Genomic DNA, 21,358 nt, shown 5'->3' on the forward strand with positions numbered 1-21,358 from the left:
GTTTCTCTCTCCTCTCTCTCCTTTCCCATACCCATCTTAGCTCCACACATCACAAACTTCCCCCCCTCCCTCCTGCCTACCTGCACTGTGTGCTGAACATTGCACCCCCAAGCAGCACAGTCACGGCATACCAGAACCTGCCCTGCAGTGACCCGTGGCCCACCCTGTCAGTCCCAGTTTGTGCCACAAACAACCTACCCCAGCCCCTCCCATTCAGCTAGACCTGTCCCACTGCATTGTAGCTGAGCGATTGGCCCTGACCATTGGACAAGGAGGTGAAAAGTATCCTGGCCATGGACAAGCAAATAACAAAGAATGTATAGCCCGTGTGATCAGACATAACCAAATAAAACAAAAAAGCAGGATGAAACAAACAAATCTACAATCAATAAATGAAGAAAATAACTACTGAATGTCCCAATGACAGCAGACAATACCAAAACATATTAAGAAAAAAAGAACAGGATTGTTCCAACAGGCATCCAAAATAAAACACCAGATGACTTTCCAGTAGAAGAAAATGCACTGGAACTACCTGATAGGGAATTCAAATCTCTAATATTCAGAGCTATCGAAGAGTTGAAGCAAAAAGCAGACAAAAAATGAGGGAAAAAAATTAACAAAACCATGGAAACTACAGGCAAAACAATGGAAGAATCAAAAAAAATAATATAGGAACAAAATGTCAAAATAAATTCACAAGTAGAAATCATACAAAAACAACAATTAGAAATCCAAAAGGTAAACAACAAGAGTTCAGAAATGGGTGGTGTCATAGAAAATCCAAAAAGCAGGTTTGAAACACTGGAAGACAGGATCAGCAAAATTGAAGACAAATACTTGGATACCACTTTGTTTCAGCAAAAATCAGAAAAAAGAGTGAAGAAACCCTGAGAATGATGTGGGGTACAATCAAAAGCAAAAATTTACAAGTAACCAGAGTTCCAGAACAGAGGGAGAAAATGGAAAACACAGAGAGACCATTGAAGAATCACTGACAGAAAACCCTAATATCATGAAAGATGAAAAGCTGACCATCCAAGAAGCTCGATGAGCCCCAAATAGGATAGACCTCATAAGGAAATCGCCAAGGCATATCATAATCACACTCACTAAAACTAAAGACAAAGAAAGAATCCTAAGAGCAGCTCAAGAAAAACAAAAAGTCACATACAGAGGGGAAACAATAAGAGTAAGCTCTGATTACTTGGCAGAAACTACACAGGCAAGAAGGCAACAGGATGACAGATATAAAACCTTGAAAGAAAAAAATTGCCAACTAAGAATAATATATCCTCCAAACTCTTGTTCAAATATGATGGTGAAATTAGGACATTTCCAGATAAACAAAAATTACGGTAATATGTAAAAACCGAACCAAAATTACAAGAATTATTAAAGCGAGTCCTTTGATTTGAGAACAAACAACATCAGATGACAGCTTGACTCTAGGACGTGAGAATGCACCGCCAGATGCCAGTCTAGGAAATGAACTCTCAAGGACTATTCAAAACCAAAAGATTTACAACAGGGAACCAGAGAAATTAATCTGTAAATGACAACAAGGTCAGAACAACAAAAAAGGGAATAAATGGTGTAGTTATGGAACTTTCTTATGGAGAGGAAGGCAACAATACCAAGTAATTATAGACTGGTTCAAACCTAGGAGGATAAGGGTAAATTTCAAGGTAACCACAAAGAAAGTTAACAAACCTACTCATCAAAATAAAGAAGAAAAACAAAGTCTCAGTAAAAACAAAATCTACAAAAATGAAAGAAATGAAAAAGAACTCCACAAACAAAAGAAATTCAGCATAGGAGAGTAACAAGAGCAAAGAAAACGTTAGAACCACACACACAAAAAAAGTACTACAAAATGACGGCAATAAACCCACACCTATCAATAATTACCCTGAACATAAAAGGCCTAAATGCACCTATGAAGAGACAGAGGCTGACAGAATGGATTAAAAAAAAAAAAAAAAAAAAAAAACAGGACCCATCAATATGCTGTCTACAAGAGACACATCTTAGAAACAAAGATGTAAATTTATTAAAAATCAAATGACGGAAAAAATATCAAACAAAAAGCTACCAGAAAAGAGCAGGAGTGGCAATACTCATCTCAGATAAAATGGACTTTAAAACAAAATCCACCATAAAAGACAAAGAAAGGCACTATACAATGATTAAAGGAACTATCCTTCATGAAGATATGATCATAATAAATATCTACGCACCTAATGACAGGGCTCCAAAATACATAAAATCAAACTCTAACAGCACTGAAAAGAGAAATCAACAGTTCCACCATAATAGTAGGAAACTTCAGCACACTGCTCTTGGTAAAGGACAGAACATCTAGAAAGAAACTCAGCAAAGATGCAGAAGATGTAAATGACATGATCAGTCAACTTGACCTCATAGACATATACAGAACACTCCACCCAGCAGCTGAAAAGTACACATTCTTTTCCAATGCACATGGAACGTTCTCCAGAATAGACCACATCTTAGGCCACAAAGCAACACTCAACAAAATCCAAAACACTGAGATTGTACAAACTATCTCCTTTGATCACGACGCTATCAAAATGGAAATTAACAACAGAAAGAACAAAGAAAAAAATCAACTACATGGAAATTGAATGACACCCTGCTTAAAAAACCACTGGATAATAGAAGAAATCAGAGATGGAATAAAAAAATTCCTAGAATCAAATGAGAATGAAGACACATCATAATGAAGGCTTTGGGACACAGCAAAGACAGTGCTCAGTGATCAATTTATAGCAATAAATGCACACATAGAAAAAGAAGGGACAAAACCAAAACATTAGCTACGCAACTTGAGCAAATAGAAAGAGTACAGCAAAAGAAGCACACAGCTACTGGAAGAAAGGAAATAATAAAGACCAAAGAAGAAATAAATGAAATAGAGAATAGAAAACAATAGAATCAACAAAACCAAAAATTGGTTCTTTGAAAGGATCAACAAAATCAACAGCTAATAGAAAAACAGGAGAGGGTACAAATAACCCAAACAAGAAATCAAATGGGGGATATTACAACAGACCCAACTGAAATAAAAAGGATCTTAACAGAGTATTACGAGAAAATATACTCCAATAATTTGAAAACCTAGAGGAAATGGACAAATTTCAAGAAACATGCTACCTACCCAAACTAACAAATGTTTTGAAAATCAGAACAGACCCGTAACGAGAGAAGAGATTGAAAAGGTAATTTTAAAAAACTCGCAATAAAAAAAAAAACTCTGGTCCAGATGGTTTCACTGGAGAATTCTACCAAACATTCAGAGAAGACCTTACACCAGTACTACTCAAACTTTCAGAACATAAAAAGGAAAGGATACTTCCTAATTCATTCTATGAAGCTAGCATAACCCTGATACCAAAACCAGGCAAAAACACCACAAAAAAAGAAAATTACAGACCAATATTTGTCATGAATATACATGCAAAAATTCTCAACAAAATTCTCACCAATAGAATACAGCATCGTGTCAAAAAATAATACGCTATGACCAAGCAGAATTCATGCCACGTATGCAAGGATGGTTCAACTTTAGAAAATCAATCAACGTAATCTGCCACATAAACAAAAAAAATAAAAAAATCTCATGACCATCTCAATTGATGCAGAAAAGGCATTTGGCAAAGTCCAACACACATTCCTGATAAAAATTCTCAATAAAGTAGGTATAGAAGGAAAATTCCTCAAAGTAATAAAGGGCATCTATACAAAACCAACGGCCAACATCATTCTTAATGGAGAGAGGATGAAAACATTCCCCTTGAGAACAGGAATAAGACAAGAATGGTCTTTGTCACCACTCCTATTTAACATTGTGCTGGAAGTTCTAGCTAGAGCAATAAGGCAAGAAAAAGAAATAAAGAGCATCCAAATTGGTAACAAAGTAAAACTGTCTCTGTTTGCAGATAATATGATACTATACATAGAAAACCCAAAAGACTCCATGAGAAAACTACTGGAACTATTAGAAAGATGCAGCGGAGTAGCAAGATACAAGATAAACATACAAAAATCAGTTGGATTCCTACACACCAATAAAGAGAACGATGAAAAGGAATCAGGAAAACAATACCATTTTTATAGTCCGTAAAAAAATAAAATACTTAGTAATAAACCTAACCAGGGATGTAAAAGACCTATACAAAGGAAACTACAAAACACTACTACAAGAAACCAAAAGAGATTTACATAAATGGAAAAGCATACCATGCTCATGGATAGGTAGACTCAACATCGTGAAAATGACAATTCTACCCAAAGCAATTTACAAATACAATGCAATCCCAATACATATACCAAATACATTCTTTAAAGAGATGGAAAACTTATCGTTAACTTTATATGGAAAAGGAAGAGGCCCCATATAAGTAAAGCACTATTGAAGAAGGAGAATAAAGTAGGAGGATTTGCACTACCTGACCTCAGAACCTCCTATACAGCTATGGTAGTTTAAACAGACTGGTACTGCTACAACAACAGATACATTGACCAATGGAATGGAATTGAGAACCCAGATGTAAATTCATCCACTTTTGATCACCTGATCTTGGACAAGAGCCCAAAATCCACCAAATGGGGAAAAGACAGTCTTTTTAATAAGTGGTGCTGGCAAAACTGGATGTCCATCTGCAAAAAAATGGAAGAAGACCCATACCTCACACCATGCACCAATACTAATTAAAAATGGATCAAAGACCTAAATATAAAACCAAGAATTATAAAGACCATAGAAGAAAAAATAGGATCAACTCTAGAGGCCCTTATACCCAGAGTTAACAGTATGTAAACCATAACTTACAACACACAAACTCCAGAAGATAAGTGAGACAACTGGGATCCTCTAAAAATTAAACACTTATGCTCATCAAAAGACTTCACTGAAAGAGAAGCTACAGCCTGGGAAAATTTTTTTGGCTATTACAAACCCAGCAAAGGTCTAATCTCTAAAATCTATGGGAAAATTCAACACCCTTACAACAAAAAGACAATAATCCAATTAAAAATGGGCAAAGGAAATGAACGGACACTTCACCAAAGAAGACATTCAAGTGGCCAACAGACACATGAGGAAATGCCTTCGATCACTAGCTATTAGAGAAATGCAAATCAAAACCACAATGAGAAACCATCTTACCCTGACATTACTGGCATAGATCAAAAAACCAAAAAACAACAAATGTTAGAGAGGCTGCAGGGAGACTAGAACTCTTATGCGCTGCTGGTGGGAATGCAGAATGGTACAACCATTTTGGAAAATGATATGGCACTTCCTTAGAAAGCTAGAAATAAAAATATCACAGGATCCAGCAATCCCACACCAAGGAATATATCCTAGAAAAATAAGAGCCTTCACAGGAATAGACATATGCTGACATATGTTCATTGCAGCATTGTTCACAATAGCAACCTAGATGCCCATCAACAGACGAATGGATAAAGAAGCTATGGTACAAACGTACAATGGAATAGTATGCAACAATAAAGAACAGTGGTGAATCTGCAAAGCATCTCACAACATGGATGAATCTGGAGAACATTATGCTGAGTGAAGTAAGTCATTCACAGAAGAACAAATATTGTATAAGACCACTATTATAAAAACCCAAGAAAAGGTTTACACATAGAAAAATACAGTCTTTGGTGGTTATGAGGGAGGGGAGCAGTGGAAGGGGAAATCACTAACTCTATAGTAGACAAGTGTTAACTTTGGCGAAAAGAAAGACAACACACAATATAGGGGAAATAAACACAACTTGACAAAGGCAAAGCCATAGAAGCTTCCTAAACACATCCAAACACCTTAAGCAACCAAGTTACTGGGACCGATGGCTGGCGACCATGGTCTCTGGGGACATCCAAGTCAATTGGCATAACATAGCTCAAAAAGAAAATGTTCTACATCCACTTGGGTGAGTAGAATCTGTGGTCTTCAAAGCTGGAGAGTGGCCATCTAAAATACATATATTGATGACATCAACTTTGGAGCAATGGAAAATGAGGAAAATTAAAGACACAAGGAAAATATCAGTTCAAAGGATTAATGGACCACATGAACTACAGCCTCCACTAGCCTGAACCCAGAAGCACTAGATGGTGCCCCGGCTACCATCACCAACCACTCTGACAGGGATCACAACAGAGGGTTCCAGAGAGAGTTGAAAAAAAATGTAGAAAAAAATTCAAGTCCACAAAAAAAGACCAGACTTCCTGGTCTGACACAGACTGGAAGAACCTCCAGGACTGTGGCCCCCAGATGCCCTGCTAACTCAGAACTGAAGCCACTCCTGAACTCTACCTTTTAGCCAAAGATTGAACAGGGCTATCATACAAACAGTAACACACAGGAGGAGTGTGCTTCTTAGTGCAATCAAGTGCGTGAGACCAAATTGGCAGCACTTGCCCAAAAACAAAGACAAGAAGGCAGGAAGGGACAGGAAACCTGGATGAATGGACAGGGGGAATCCAGTGTATAAAGGGAAAGGGAGAGAGTGCTGACACACTGTGGGGATTGCAAGCAATGTCGCAAACAATTTGTACATAAATTTGTGAATGAGAAACTAATTTGCTCTGTAAACTTTCACCTAAAATACAATAAAATTTTAAAAATAAATCAGGTGTATTTGGCACCTATATAAAGTTCCCAGTCCAATGCTTAGAATACTCAACTTGTTGGTTCTTATCTCCCTTCCTGCTCTTATTCATTTATTTATTCAACAAGTATTTATTTAACTCTCACAAAATAGCAGGCACTGTTCTAGGAAATGGAGATACAATAGTGAACAGAAATCCTTGCTCTCATGGAGGTTAATTCTAGTGGAGTAGACAGACAGTAAAAATGGTAAGTAAAATGTATGTTACCTTAGGTGGTGATAAGTGCCGAGGAAGAACAGAGGAAAGCACAGAAAGGGGAGAAGAAAAAAGGTGTTTTTAATTTTAGGTTGAATAGCCAGGAAAGGCCTCGCTGAGAAAAAAGGCCTGAGGAAGTAAGAGAGAGAGTCAAATGGAAATCTGGGGAAAGAGTGCCCTAGCTTATTGTAAGACCCTAAGGTAGTAGCATGCCCAGAATATTTGAGAAACAGCAAGGAAGCTGACCTAGATGAAGTGGAGTGAGTGAGAAGAGTTGTAGGAGGTGAGGTCATAGTGGTCATGGAGGCTAGGTTGTGCCTGCCCTCTTGTACATAGTAGATGCACAGTAAACATTTGTTTGAATGACTAATAAAAACCCAAACAAAAACCCACTGCCATCGAGTTGATTCCGACTCATAACAACCGTATAGGACAGAATAGACCTGTTCCATAGAGTTTCCAAGGAGCGCCTGGTGGATTTTAACTGCCGACCTCTTAGCAGCCTGGCGGATTTGAACTGCCGACCTCTTGGTTAGCAGCCGTAGCACTTAACCACTAAGCCACCAGGGAATGACTAATAAGCATGTAAATGTAGCTGGACCATAAAAGGGGTAGGAACTATTTTTTAGGTTGCAATAATTTCTGCAGTCTAGAAATAAAGGCAGAATTAATCTTTCTGGGAAAATAGTGGAATCGGAAAAGGAAATAGTTAGGGACATCACTCTGATCTAGCCTGGGCCACTGGACACTATGTTGTTTAGAAATGCCGTTCTTCAGAGCTAACAGCCTCTTTGTCTTTTCTTCACTCAGCCCAGAGTCCCACATCCTCATGTTCCCATCTTCCAGTGCCATTTGCCTTAGTTGTGACCTAAATAGGAAACTCCTTTCAAAAGGGATCCCAAATATACATGCGCTCTATTTTACTCCAAGGCATGGTGTTTTTGATCACCTCATATTCATGGGAAAGCTGGACAGTGAATAAGGAAGACCAAAGAAGAATGGACACCTTTGAATTATGGTGTTGGCAAAGAATATTGCATATACCATGGGCTGCCAGAAGAACAAACAAATCTGACTTGGAAAAAGTGCAGTCAGAGTTCTCCTTAAAGCAAGGATGGTGAGACTTTATCTCACATACTTTGGACATGTTATCAGGAAGGATCAGTCCCTAAAGAAGGACATCATGCTTGGCAAAGTAGAGGGTCATAGAAAAAGAGGAAGACCCTCAAGGAGGTAGATTGACACAGTGGCTGCAATAACAGGCTCAAGCATAACAATGATTGTGAGTATGGCACAGGAGAGGAGAGTGTTTTGTTCTGTTGTACATAGGGTTGCTATGAGTTGGAATGGACTCAATGGCACCTAACGACAATATTTTACTGGAAGTTTCATCATTCTATGGCTAGAAATATATTAATAACAATATCAAATTTTACTTTACAGGAAGCAGGGCCAAGATGGCTGACCAGGCAGACGCTACCTTGGATCACTCTTGCAACAAAGACTAGGAAAAACAAGTGAATCAATCACATACGTGACAATCTACGAACCCTGACCATCAAACACAGATCTAAAGAGTTGACCTGAGTGACAGGTGAGTGAAAAGCTGCACCCTGAACCAGAGACCACTTCTGGAACCCGCGATTCATGCCACAGCCTTGAGCCCCTGCGGTTCCCTGGTGCCGAGTGGCGGGGCTGATTGCGGCTTGCTGAGGCGGGGCAGGCACGGGACACAGCCCTAACCTCTAGCCCCCTGGGGTAACCTCCGTAGAGACTCAGCCAGCGCAAGCAGGCTGCACGCTGACAGGGCTAACGAGAGAACGAACAACCACGGGGAAGCAGTGACTGTTTTCGGAGCCTGGAGCCAGCATCCCAGTCAGAAAACCATGGCGCCGGACTTTGGACTGGGCCCAGGAGAGCAGAGTATGGCATCCTGAGATGGCGCAAACATGGGGCGCAGCCCTAGCCCCCTGAGGTGACCCCGGGGGAAGCCCGGCCAGTGCACGCAGGCAGCTCAGCGATGCGGCTGACAGGAGGAGAAGTCACCAGGAGGCAGTGACTCATTTTGGAGCCGGGAGTGCAGTGTCCCAGCCGGGGAACCTTGGCCCTGGGCTTTGGACTGGGAGCAGAGGAACTAACCATGGCTTCTGGGACAGCACAAGCACAGGACGGGGCAATCTCTACCCAGCCAGCGCACACAGTCGACACACCCCTCGGGAATCTCAGATAAAACAGTCATCCCAAGCAAGATAAGTAACTTTGTCTATATTCCTGGGTGTACTCTCTCCTATCTATCTGATCCCTCCCCTCCCCTTCCCAAGTGGCTTCATTAACGTTGGAATTTCCTGGGCCAGAGAGTGAAGTGCCCTGCAGTTTTTTTTTTTTCTTTTCCTAACCCATTCTCCTGGCCTGAGAGAAGCAGCTACAAAAAACCCAGGGACCAAGAATCCTTCCCTGACTTCCCGAAATTGGACTAAAAATACAGAACCAGCTCCAGCCAAGCATCTGTGATCCACAGTCTTGGGCTTTCATCCCTACAGGGAACAAGGTGGCTATTATAATGCAAAGGCAAATCTGATAGTGATCTGACTGTAATTGTTTTAGCAGATTACTGGAAAGACAAGTTTCCCAGGTCTAATATCTCTGCGTATTCAACAGAGCCCTCACTGACCCACAACGGGGAACTGAGGGCTGAAGCTCCACCCAAACCACCTAACCTCCTGCCATAGGGGTCTGAGGATAGTGACATCTACCAGTCTGTAGAGGTACATGCATTGGGTGCCTAAGGTACAGCTGCAGAGCCCACCCACCAAAGTGCTTTAGGAATAGAGACACATCTACCTCACTGGCACTTGGGGGAAGCCTATCAGCATCCTGCCCCCCCCAGAGTGTGAACCCCTGCTGCTACTAGAATCTGGTGCACACAACTATCACCACTACTCCTCTAAGTGAATAGGTGACAGTCTACCCCACACAGTTGGTGACCCAAAATCAGATTCTACTCAAGAATAGTGAATGGACTCTTAGGCTTATATTTCTGGTACCAGCCCAAACCAGCTGGTAAGAGGACATAAGTGATTCAAAGCCTACAACAATCAAGACAGCCCAGTCTAGTAGCCCATCTACGTATATTGAAAGAAAACAAAACAAGATAAGACTCAGTGAGCAAATATAAAATAAATCATTACATTATCTTGTAGATGGCTCAGAGACAACAGTCGATATCAAACCACATAAAGACCATGATTGATTCTAAAACTCCCCAAATTAATGAATCAATGCCTTTCCCAAATGAAGATACAATCCTGGAATTGCCAGATGCAGAATATAAAAAACTAATTTACAGAATGCTTCAAGACATCAGGGATGACCTCAGAAATGAAATAAGGCAATCTACAGAAAAAGCCAAGGAACACACTGATAAAGCAGTTGAAGAAATCAAAAACATTATTCAAGAACATAGTGGAAAAATTAATAAGCTACAAGAATCCATAGAGAGACAGCATTCAGAAATCCAAAAGATTAGCAGTAAAATTGCAGAATTAGACAACTCGATAGGAAGTCAGAGGAGCAGAATCGAGCAATTGGAATGCAGAGAGGGGGAGTTGGAGGATAAGGCAATTGACATCAATATAATTGAAGAAAAATCAGATAAAAGAATTTAAAAAAATGAAGAAACCCTAAGAATCATGTGGGACTCTATCAAGAAGAATAACTTGTGTGTGATTAGAGTTCCAGAACAAGGAGGGATAACAGAAAATACAGAGAGAATAGCTGAAGATCTGTTGGCAGAAAACTTCTCTGACATCATGAAAGACAAAAGGATATCTATCCAAGATGCTCATAGAACCCCATTTAAGATTGATCCAAAAAGAAAAACACCAAGACATATTATCATCAAACTTGCCAAAACCAAAGATAAAGAGAAAATTTTAAAAGCAGTCAGGGATAAAAGAAAGGTCTCCTACAAAGGAGAATCAATAAGAATAAGTTCAGACTACTCAGCAGAAACCATGCAGTCAAGAAGGCAATGGGATGACATATACAGAGCACTGAAGGAGAAAAACTGCCAGCCAAGGATCATATATCCAGCAAAACTCTCTCTCAAATATGAAGGTGAAATTAAAACATTTACAGATAAACACAAGCTTAGAGAATTTGCAAAAACCAAACCAAAGCTACAAGAAATATTAAAGGAAATTGGTCAGAAAATCAATAACATCAGATAACAACACAACCCAAAGACACAGAACAGAACATCCTGATATCAACTCAAATAGGGAAATCATAAAAACAAATTAAGATTAATTTTAAAAAGAAAAAAATGCTCAAAGCAGGGAATCATCGCAGTCATTATGTAAAAGATCACAATAATCAAAAAGAGGGACTAAATACGGGAGGCATAGAATTGCCATATGGAGAGGAAAACAGGGTGACATAGGATGATAAAACTTAGGTTTTCACTTAGAAAAATAGGGGCAAATATTAAGGTAACCACAAAGAGGTCTAACAATTCCATAACTCAAAATAAAAACCAAGAAAAACATAAGGACTCAGCAAACATAAATTCGACTACTATGAAAATGAGGAACACACAATTTACAAAGAAAAATGTCTCAGCACAAAAAAGTAAGTGGAAAAATGAAATCGTCAACAACACACACAAAAAGGCATCAAAATGACAGCACTAAACACATACTTATCTATAATTACGCTGAATGTAAATGGACTAAATGCACCAATAAAGAGACAGAGAGTCTCAGACTGGATAAAGAAACACGATCCGTCTATATGCTGCCTACAAGAGACACACCTTAGACTTAGAGACACAAACAAACTAAAACTCAAAGAATGGAAAAAAATACATCAAGCAAACGACAATCAAAAAAAAGCAGGGGTAGCAATATTAATTTCTGACAAAATAGACTTCAAAGTTAAATACACCACAAAGGATAAAGAAGGACACTACATAATGATTAAAGGGACAATTGACTATGAAGATATAACCATATTAAATATTTATGCACCCAATGACAGGGCTGCAAGATACATAAAACAAACTTTAACAGAACTGAAAAGTGAGATAGACACCTCCACAATTATAGTAGGAGACTACAACACACCACTTTTGGAGAAGGATAGGACTTCCAGTAAGAAGCTCAATAGAGACACGGAAGACCTAATTGCTACAATCAACCAACTTGACCTCATAGACCTATACAGAACACTCCACCCAACAGCTGCAAAATATACTTTTTTTTCTAGTGCACATGGGACATTCTCTAGAATAGATCACATATTAGGTCATAAAACAAACCTTTGCAGAATCCAAAACATCGAAATATTACAAAGCATCTTCTCAGACCACAAGGCCATAAAAGTGGAAATCAATAACAGAAAAGTCAGGGAAAAGAAATCAAATACTTGGAAACTGAACAGTACCCTCCTGAAAAAAGACTGGGTTATAGAAGACATTAAGGAGGGAATAAAGAAATTCATAGAATGCAATGAGAATGAAAACACTTCTTATCAATACCTCTGGGACACAGCAAAAGCAGTGCTCAGAGGTCAATTTATATCGATAAATGTACACATACAAAAAGAAGAAAGAGCCAAAATCAGAGAACTGTCCCTACAACTTGAACAAATAGAAAGTGAGCAAAAAAAGAACCCATCAGGCACCAGAAGAAAACAAATAATAAAAATTAGAGCTGAACTAAATGAATTAGAGAACAGAAAAACAACTGAAAGAATTAACAAAGCCAAAAGCTGGTTCTTTGAAAAAATTAACAAAATCGATAAACCATTGTCCAGACTGACAAAAGAAATACGGGAAAGGAAACAAATAACCCAAATAAGACACGAGATGGGCCATATCACAACAGACCCAACTGAAATTAAAAGAATCATATCAGATTATTATGAAAAAGTGTACTCTAACAAATTTGCAAACCTAGAAGAAATGGATGAATTCCTAGAAAAACACTACCTACCGAAACTAACACAATCAGAAGTAGAACAACTAAATAGACCAGAACAAAAAAAGAGATTGAAAAGGTAATCAAAAAACTCCCAACAAAAAAAAAGCCCTGGCCCGGATGACTTCACTGCAGAGTTCTACCAAACTTTCAGAAAAGAGTTAACACCACTACTACTAAAGCTATTTCAAAGCATACAAAATGATGGAATACTACCTAACTCATTCTAGGAAGCCACCATATCCCTGATACCAAAACCAGGTAAAGATATCACAAAAAAAGAAAATTACAGACCTATATCCCTCATGAACATAGATGCAAAAATCCTCAACAAAATTCTAGCGAATAGAATTCAACAATATATCAAAAAAATAATCCACCACGACCAAGTGGGATTTATACCAGGTATGCAAGGTTGGTTTAATATTAGAAAAACCGTTAATGTAATCCACCATATAAATAAAACAAAAGACAAAAACCACATGATCTTATCAATTGATGCAGAAAAGGCATTCGACAAAGTCCAACACCCATTTATGATAAAAACTCTCACCGAAATAGAAATTGAAGGAAAATTCCTCAACATAATAAAGGGCATCTATACAAAGCCAACAGCCAACATCACTCTAAATGGAGAGAACCTGAAAGCATTTCCCTTGAGAACGGGAACCAGACAAGGATGCCCTTTATCACTGCTCTTATTCAACATTGTGCTAGAGGTCCTAGCCAGAGCAATTAGGCTAGGCAAAGAAATAAAGGGCATCCCAATTGGCAAGGAAGAAGTAAAATTATCTCTATTTGCAGATGACATGATCTTATACACAGAAAACCCTAAGGAATCCTCCAGAAAACTACTGAAACTAATAGAAGAATTCAGCAGAGTCTCAGGTTATAAGATAAACATACAAAAATCACTTAGATTCCTCTACATCAACAAAAAGAACATTGAAGAGGAAATCACCAAATCAATACCATTCACAGTAGCCCCCAAGAAGATAAAATACTTAGGAATAAATCTTACCAAAGATGTAAATGACCTGTACAAAGAAAACTACAAAGTACTAGTGCAAGAAACTAAAAGGGACCTACATAAGTGGAAAAACATACCTTGCTCATGGATAGGAAGACTTAACATAGTAAAAATGTCTATTCTACCAAAAGCCATCTATACATACAATGCACTTCCGATCCAAATTCCAATGACATTTTTTAATGTGATGGAGAAACAAATCACCAACTTCATATGGAAGGGAAAGAAGCCTCGGATAAGTAAAGCATTACTGAAAAAGAAGAAGAAAGTGGGAGGCCTCACTCTACCTGATTTCAGAACCTATTATACAGCCACAGTAGTCAAAACAGCCTGGTACTGGTACAACAACAGGCACATAGACCAGTGGAACAGAATTGAGAACCCAGATATAAATCCATCCACGTATGAGCAGCTGATATTTGACAAAGGCCCAGTGTCAGTTAATTGGGGAAAAGATAGTCTTTTTAACAAATGGTGCTGGCATAACTGGATATCCATTTGCAAAAAAATGAAACAGGACCCATACCTCACACCATGCACAAAAACTAACCCCAAGTGGATCAAAGACCTAAACATAAAGACTAAAACGATAAAGATCATGGAAGAAAAAATAGGGACAATGTTAGGAGCCCTAATAGAGGCATAAACAGAATACAAAAGATTATCAAAAATGACGAAGAGAAACCAGATAACTGGGAGCTGCTAAAAATCAAACACCTATGCTCATCTAAAGACTTCACCAAAAGAGTAAAAAGACCACCTACAGATTGGGAAAAAATTTTCAGCTATGACGTCTCTGACCACGCCCTGATCTCTAAAATCTATATGATTCTGTTAAAACTCAACCACAAAAAGACAAACAACCCAATCAAAAAGTGGGCAAAGGATATGAACACGCACTTCACTAAAGAAGATATTCAGGCAGCTAACAGATACATGAGAAAATGCTCTCGATCATTAGCCATTAGAGAAATGCAAATTAAAACTACAATGAGATTCCATCTCATTCCAAAAAAACTGGCATTAATGTAAAAAACACAAAATAATAAATGTTGGAGGGGCTGCGGAGAGATTGGAACTCTTATACACTGCTGGCAGGAATGTAAAATGGTACAACCAGTTTGGAAATCTATCTGGGGTTATCTTAAACAGTTAGAAATAGAACTACCATACAACCCAGAAATCCCACTCCTCGGAATATACCCTAGAGAAATAAGAGCCTTTACACGAACAGATATATGCACACCCATGTTTATTGCAGCCCTGTTTACAATAGCAAAAAGCTGGAAGCAACCAAGGTGTCCATCGATTGATGAATGGTTAAATAAATTATGGTGTATTCACACAATGGAATACTACGCATCGATCAAGAACAGTGACGAATCTGTGAAACATTTCATAACACGGAGGAACCTGGAAGGCATTACGCTGAGTAAAATTAGTCAGACGCAAAAGGACAAATACTGTATAAGACCACTATTACAAGTTCTTGAGAAATAGTATAAACTGAGAAGAACACATTCTTTTGTGGTTACGAGAGGTGGGAGGCAGGGAGGGTGGGAGAGGGTTATTTACTGATTAGTTAGTAGTTAAGAACTACTTTAGGTGAAGGGAAGGACAATACTCAATACAGGGAAGGCCAGCTCAACTGGACTAGACCAAAAGCAAAGTAGTTTCCGGGATAAACTGAAAGCTTCGAAGGCCAGTGGAGCAAGGGCGGGGGTTTGGGGACTATGGCTTCAGGGGACTTCTAAGTCGATTGGCATAATAAACTCTATTATGAAAACATTCTGCACCCCACTTTGAAGTGTGGCGTCTGGGGTCTTAAATGCTAACAAGCAGCCATCTAAGATGCATCAATTGGTCTCAACCCATCTGGATCAAAGGAGAATGAAGAACACCAAGGTCACACGATAACTATGAGCCCGAGACAGAAAGGACCACAAGAACTAGAGACTTACATCATCCTGAGACCAGAAGAACTAGATGGTGCCCGGCCACAACTGATGACTGCCCCTACAGGGAACACAACAGAGAACTCCTGAGGGAGCAAGAGAACAGTGGGATGCAGGCCCCAAATTCTCATAAAAAGACTAGACTTAATGGTCTGACTGAGACTAGAAGAATCCCAGTGGTCATGGTCCCCAAACCTTCTGTTGGCCCAGGACAGGAACCATTCCCGAAGACTACTCCTTAGACATGGAAGGGACTGGACAATTGGCTGGAGAGAGATGCTGATGAAGAGTGAGCTACTTGTATCAGGTGGACACTTGAGACTGTATTGGCATCTCCTGTCTAGAGGGGAGATGGGAGGGTAGAGGGGGTTGGAAATTGGCAAAACGCTCACAAAAGGAGAGACTGGAAGAAGGGAGAGGGCTGACTCATTAGAGGGAGAGTAAATGGGAGTATGTAGTAAGGTGTATATAAGCTTCTATGTGACAGACTGACTTGATTTGTAAACGTTCACTTAAAGCACAATAAAAATTATTTAAAAAATAAATAAATAAACTGAACTGAAATATAACAAATCAGCCAAATTTAACCAAATTTTGGCTGGTGTTCTTAGAGGGTGTCTACAAATTAGGTTCATGAAGCACTTTGAGTTTCTCAGACAGGGCCATATAAAACTATACCCTGTTACGTGAAAAAGAAAAAAAATCAAATTTATAAAACAAAAATTAGGCATGGTTATTCCAAGTTCCCGCGTAGTGCAAATGGTTATGCACTCAGCTACTTACTGAAAGGTTGGTGGTTTGAATCTACCCAGAGTCCACCTCAGAAGACAGACCTGGAGATCTATTTCTGAAAGATCACAGTCATTGAAAACTTGTTGAAGCACAGTTCTAGTCTGAAACACATGGGGCCGCCTTGAGTTAGAATTGACTTGATGGCAACTAGTTTGGTATTTGGAGCCCTGGGGGCGCAGTGATTAAGAACTATGGCTGCTAACCAAAAGGTCGATAGTTCAAATCCACCAGCTGCTTCTTGGAAACATTTTGGGGCAGTTCTACTCTGTCTTATAGGGTCGCTATAAGTCAGTATTGACTCAATGGCAATGGGTTTGGTTTTGGTTTTTTATTGGTTTGGTATTTATGAAATAAAAGCCTTTTGCACTTTACCAAAGGAATATAGAATTAGTTTTAAAAGTTACCTGACTACATGTAAAATATAATTATTTGTGTAATAAAAGCATGCTTCACTTTATAAAAGAAGTACAGAGTACTTTGTAAAAGCAGAGTTCTTTGCTGAGTAAAAAAAGCCATCTTAAAAAGTTACATACCATATGATTCTATTTATATAACATTCTTGAAATGACAAAATTATAAAATGGAGAACAGATTAGTGGTTGCTAGGGGCTAAGGACAGTTGGGGTGGGGAGGGGGGTAGAGGAAGGCTATAAAAGCACAACACGAAAAATCCTTATGAGTGATGGAAATGTCCTTGTGTCTTCATTATATCAACGTCAATATCCTGGTTGTGATAAACATACTATAGCTTTGCCAGATGCTACCGTTGGGGGAAACTGGGTAAAGGATATGTGGGAATCTCTCTGTATTATTTCTTTCAACTACAAGTGAATTTACAATTATCTCAAAAAAAAGTTAAAAATTTTTTTTTTTACTTTACAAAGGAATACTATCCAGCAATGAATAACATACTCTTACCTTTACTTGCCCATTAAAGACACTAGCCCCCACATCTACGACTTCGAGCTTCAAGGAGTGTCACATAAGTGCTCAGGGGTCAATCCATCAGATACAATCATTGTGAGTGTTATCTTCCCATCTTCTTTACCCCTATTCCAGCCTCCTCTTGTCGATGCGGAATTTAGATTGTCACCCATCCCTGCTTATAACCTTCCAATATCTTCCCAGCTCACACTAAAATCCAAACTTTTAACCATATTTCAAGACCTAGCATGATCTGTCATTGTTGTTAGGTACTATCGAGTTGGTTAACACTCATAGTGACCGTATGTGCAACACACTGAAACACTGCCCAGCCCTGTGCCATCCTCATAATCGTTGCTGTGCTTGAGCCCATTGTTGCAGCCACTGTGTCAATCCACCTTGTTGAGGGTCTTCCTCTTTTTCTCTGACCCTCTACCAAGTATGATATCCTTCTCCAGGGACTGGTCCCTCCTGATAACACGTCCAGAGTATGTGAGATGAGGTCTCACCATCCTTGCTCCCAAGGAGCATTCTGGCTGTACTTCTTCCAGTAACAGATGTGTTTGTTCTTCTGGCAGCCCCTGGTATATTCAGTATTCTTCACTAGCACCATAGCTCAAAGGCATCAATCCTTCTTCGGTCTTCCTTATTCATTGTCCAGCTCTTGAATATATGAAGCAGTTGAAAATACATGGCTTGAGTCAGGCGCACCTTAGTCCTCAAAGTGGCACCTTTGCTTTTTAACACTTTAAAGAGGTCTTTTGCAGCGTAGTTGCCCAATGCAATAGATTGTTTGATTTCTTGACTGCTGCTTCCATGTACTTTAATTATGAATCCTAATAAAATGAAATCCTTGACTTCAACTTTTCTCTGTTTATCATAACGTTGCTTATTCGCCCAGTTGTGAGGAGTTTTATTTTCTTTATGTTGAGGTGCAATCCATACAGAAGGCTCTAGTCTTTGATCTTCATCAGTAAGTGCTTCAAGTCCTCTTCACTTTCAGCAAGCAAGGTTGTGTCATCTGCATAACGCGGGTTGTTAATGAGTCTTCCTCCAGTCTTGATGCCCCGTTCTTCTTCATATAGTTCAGTTTCTCAGATTATTTGCTCAGCATACAGATTGACTAAGTGCAGTGAAAGGATACAACCCTGACACACACCTTTCCTGACTTTAAACCACGCAATATCTCCTTGTTCTGCTTGAATGACTGCCTCTTGATCTATGTACAGGTTCCTCATGATCACAATTAAGCGCTTTGGAATTCCCATTCTTCGCAATGTTATCCATAATTTGTTATGACCCACACAGCCGAGTGCCTTTGCATAGTCAATAAAACACAGGTAAACATCTTTTTTGTATTTTCTACTTTTGGCCAAGATCCATCTGACATCAGCAGTGATATCCTTTGTTCCATGTCCTCTTCTGAACCTAGCTTAAATTTTTGGCAGTTCACTGTTGATATACTGCTGAGACCACTTTAGAATGATTTTCAGCAAAATGTAACTTCTGTGTGATACTAACGATATTGTTCAATAATTTCTACTCAGTTGTTTTACCTTTCTTTGGAATGGGTACAAATATGGATCTCTTCCAGTCAATTGTCCTGGTAACTGTCTTCCAAATTTCTTAGCATAGACAAGTGTACACTTCCAGAGCTGTATCCATTTGTTGGAACATCTCAGTTGGTATTCTGTCAATTCCTGGAGCCTTGTTTTTCGCCAGTGTATTCAGTGCAGCTTGGACTTCTTCCTTCGGCACCATGGGTTCTTGATCATATGCTACCTCCTGAAATGAGTGAATGTTGACCTATTTTTGGTACTGTGACTATGTATTCTTTCCATCTTCTTTTGATGCTTCCGGCATTATTCAATATTTTCTCTATTGCAATTCGAAGCTTGAAGTTTTCTTCAGTTATTTCAGCTCGAGAAATGCTGAGCGTGTTCTTCCCTGATCTAACCCTGCCTATTTTTTTGTTCTCACCACCTCATGGTAACACTCGTCTCCTTTTTTACTAACATGTCAAATTCATTTCCATCATAAGGACTGCACTTGCTGCATCTTCTGTCTGAAGTACTATTTTCCCAGATCTCAAGATGGCTGGCTCTTCTTGAATGTTAAGGCCAACTTCATATGGGACCTTTGAGAGAGGATTTCTTGGACTGCTTAAGCTAAAGTAGCCTCCTCCCTGTTTACTTTCTATCACTGTTCAATTTTTCCCATTTCTTTACTTATTTATTGTTTAATTCCCCCACCAGCAAAGTATAATCTCCATGAGAGTGCAGTCTTTGTTTTATTTACCACTTTGTCTTCATGTCCTAGGACTTTACTGTTATTAGCTGCAGTTGAGTCAGCCCCTGACTGATAGCAACCCCATTCACAATGGGATGAGACATTACCTGGTTCTGTGACATCCCCGTGATCATTTGGGAATTGGACCATTGTGATCCATAAGGCATTCACTGACTGATTTTGGGAGAGATCACCAGGCCTTTCTTTCTAGTCTGTCTTAATCTGGAAGCTCCACTGAAACCTGTTCAGCAACATAGCAACACACAGTCCTCCACTGACAGAGGGGTGGTGGGCTATGCATGAGGTACAATGGCCAGAAGTCAAACCTGGGTCTCCTGCATGGGAGGTGAGAATTCTACTGCTGAACCACTACTGTGCTCCCTAGAGCATTATCTGGCACACAATAAACAATAAAGGTTGTGAGTTAATGGATGAATAGTCATTATCCAGAAACCTGTGTGTGCCTTACCACTGTCACCAGTGCTGTCACCTTCTGCAAGAACACTGATATGTGTGTGTCAAGGCAAGCTGTAAAACATAAGAGTTAAGTCTGTGAGCTCTGGAGCCAGACTCCTGGGGTTTGAACCTAGCTCTGCAATGTAGTAACTGTGTGATGTTGAGTAGGCTTCCCAACCCCTCTGCGCCTCACCTCATAAGGTTCCTCTGAGGATTAAATGAAGAAAATACATGCAAAATGCTTAGAACTGAGTCTGGCACATAGTAAGCATGCCAGAAAAAAATACATATTACTCATTGTTTTCTGATTGTATTAGCTAGGGTCTTTGCAGTTGCAAACAAGTGAAACAAACTTGAGTAAGCTTAAGCAGCACAGGGGAATTTACTATATGATTATAACGGTGTTTCATAGAACCCAAAGGCAGAAATACATCTGGCCTCAGGAGGGATACTGGAATCAGCCATTTGAAAGCCATTGATAAGTGCTCTTTCTCTGTTCATCTTGCTTGGTGGCTTTTCTTTGCAGGTCTGCTTTAGTCTTCTTGTTCTGCATCCAAGCAGCTTTTCCTTCTCCCCAGACCTCGTGGCAAATATGGCCTCAATACAGCTCCTGAACCTACATATTACAGACCCAGCTACTCTCAGGACTGACAGGCAATTCTTTGATCTCAATTGCAAATTCCAAGGTGTGGTAATCTGATTGGCCCTCTCGAGTCTGATGTCCACCCCAGTCAATCAGGTAACCTAAGGGAAGGGGATCTTGTAGTACTAACACAGCAGCTGGTGACTACCCCAGAGGTTGGGACATTATTGGCCCATGGGCTGGGTGGATACCCCAAAAGGAATCCAGTACACAGATCTTCCCAAAGCTGCCAAGTGGAGGTAATGCCCTGAGCTCCCATTCCTTGGGCGAGCCAGGCATACTGCCTGTGCCCCCAGGTGTTATGGAATCACTCTGGTTCCTCCCTGAGGACAGTCACCAGACTACAGACCTATCCTCTTCAGGTCCTCATTCCATCCATGAGCCCAAC

This window comes from Loxodonta africana, chromosome 3, assembly GCF_030014295.1.
Source record: "Loxodonta africana isolate mLoxAfr1 chromosome 3, mLoxAfr1.hap2, whole genome shotgun sequence".
Classification (NCBI taxonomy): Eukaryota; Metazoa; Chordata; class Mammalia; order Proboscidea; family Elephantidae; genus Loxodonta; species Loxodonta africana.